The 2,069-nt window shown below is 55.4% G+C and overlaps 1 long non-coding RNA gene across 1 annotated transcript; it reads right to left on the reverse strand.

The window, feature by feature from the left end:
* Nucleotides 1-257: 257 nt before the first annotated feature.
* On the reverse strand, nt 258-533 carry LOC144011016 (uncharacterized). The gene is made up of 2 exons (XR_013281420.1): nt 459-533; nt 258-383 (listed from the first exon to the last, which is right to left on the reverse strand). It is a non-coding gene; the product is annotated as an uncharacterized LOC144011016 (long non-coding RNA).
* Between the last annotated feature and the right edge of the window lie 1,536 nt (nt 534-2,069).

Consider the following 2,069-nt stretch of genomic DNA (forward strand, 5'->3'; position numbering starts at 1 on the left):
CATTTAAAGCAATAAAAAGGTGATTATGGCTGTCAAACCTAAACCAAACGTTGTGCACTCAAATCTTTTGCTGTATTTAGTTTATTTTGGCATCCGGATGATGATTCTAGCATGAAATTGCTTGGGCACCTGTTAATTTTTAAGATTTTGACACATTCAGCTCAAATGTACACAATTGCTGATTATGGCTGTCAAATCTAAACCTGTCAGGGTCCGGTTGGTGGAGGGCCCAAATGCAGAGAGAGACAACAGGTGGATGGAGTGATGAGGGTTTATTAAACAGAAAGCGCTGTAGAAGGTAGCAGTCCAAGGAACGAGTTGTTGATTGACGAGCAAGGCCAGAAGCGGAGGGAGTCTAGGCAGGCAAGCGGCAGGGTACACAACTGGGGAGAGCAAAGATCAGGTAAGTCAAATGCAATAGGCACGCAACAAATGACTAGATAGCTAGAAGCACGAACTCTGACGGAGTGTGTTGATCTGGCGACGAGGTGGAGTTGGGGACCAGCTTAAATACACAGCACTTGATGGAGATGATCACTTGCACCTGGTCCCAGCTCCACTCGCCGCTCCAATCCTGCTGAGGGACACACCCACACTAACACGCTCAAGGGGCAGAGTTAGGAGACCTGACAGCATTCCCCCCCCGACGGGCGCCCCCTGGCGCCCGACCCAGGCGACCAGGATGCCGACGATGAAAGTCGCGGATGAGCGACTTGCACAACACCTGCCGGGCGGGGACCCAGCTCCGCTCCTCCGGCCCATAGCCCTCCCAGTCCACGAGGTACTGGAGGCCACGTCCCCGACGTCGCACGTCCAGAAGCCTCCGAACAGAGTAAGCGGGATGCCCGTCGATCACCAGGGGTGGAGGAGGGGGCGGCATAGGGCGGGACAGGGGACAAGAAGACACAGGCTTGACCTGGGACACATGGAAGGTAGGGTGAACCCGAAGAGAGGCAGGTAGGTTGAGACGGACCGAACAAGGGTTCACCAGGGCAACGATCTCAAAGGGGCCAATGAAGCGGGGTGCCAGTTTCTTAGACTCCACCTTGAGTGGAAGGGTACGAGAGCTGAGCCAAACCTTCTGGCCAACACTGTAGACCGGCGCAGGAGTGCGACGGCGATTGGCCTGGACCTGCGACCTTGCTGTAGCACGGAGCAGCGCAGCACGAGCCAACCTCCAGGACTTTGCGCACCTGCGCAGATGGCTCGTGATGGACGGGACGGCGCAATCCGCCTCCTGAGAGGGAAACAATGGGGGTTGATAGCCCAAGGAGCACTGAAATGGAGACATGCCCAGGGAGGAATTAGGCAGAGTGTTGTGCGCATACTCGACCCATGCAAGCTGAGCGCTCCAAGTAGCCGGGTTCGCCTGGGTCATACAACGAAGGGCAGACCCCAATTGCTGGTTGGCCCGTTCTGCTTGCCCATTCGTCTGTGGATGGTACCCAGAGGATAAGCTCACACCGATGCCCAGACCTGTGCAGAAGGCTCTCCAGACTTGAGAGGTAAATTGGGGGCCCCTGTCGGACACAATATCAGTGGGGATTCCATGCAAACGAAATACGTTGTTTATCAGAAGCATAGCAGTCTCTTTTGCTGACGGAAGCTTTGGCAGGGCAAGGAAGTGAGCAGCTTTGGAAAATCGGTCCACAATGGTAAGGATAGCGGTATTACCTTCTGAGGGAGGGAGGCCGGTGACAAAGTCTACCGCGATGTGCGACCAAGGGCGGCTGGGGATGGGGAGTGGATGGAGTAAACCGGAAGTGGGTTTCGAGGAAGTCTTACTCCGAGCACACACCGTACAGGCCGAGACAAAAGCTCTTGTGTCTTCATCCATTGAGGGCCACCAGAAGCGCTGTCGGAGGAATGCCAATGTCCGGCGGATTCCAGGGTGACAGGTTAGGCGTGATGAATGTCCCCACTCAAGGACCTGGGCACGGACAGAGGCAGGAACAAACATGCGGTCACTGGGCCCCCCATCTTGGTCAGGTTGTCCCTGTTGGGCCTTCTTCACCACCGACTCAATCTCCCAGGTGAGTGATGCCACAAAGCAAGTAGGAGACAAGATG

The sequence above is a fragment of the Festucalex cinctus genome, unplaced genomic scaffold (assembly GCF_051991245.1).
Source record: "Festucalex cinctus isolate MCC-2025b unplaced genomic scaffold, RoL_Fcin_1.0 HiC_scaffold_23, whole genome shotgun sequence".
NCBI classification, from domain to species: Eukaryota; Metazoa; Chordata; class Actinopteri; order Syngnathiformes; family Syngnathidae; genus Festucalex; species Festucalex cinctus.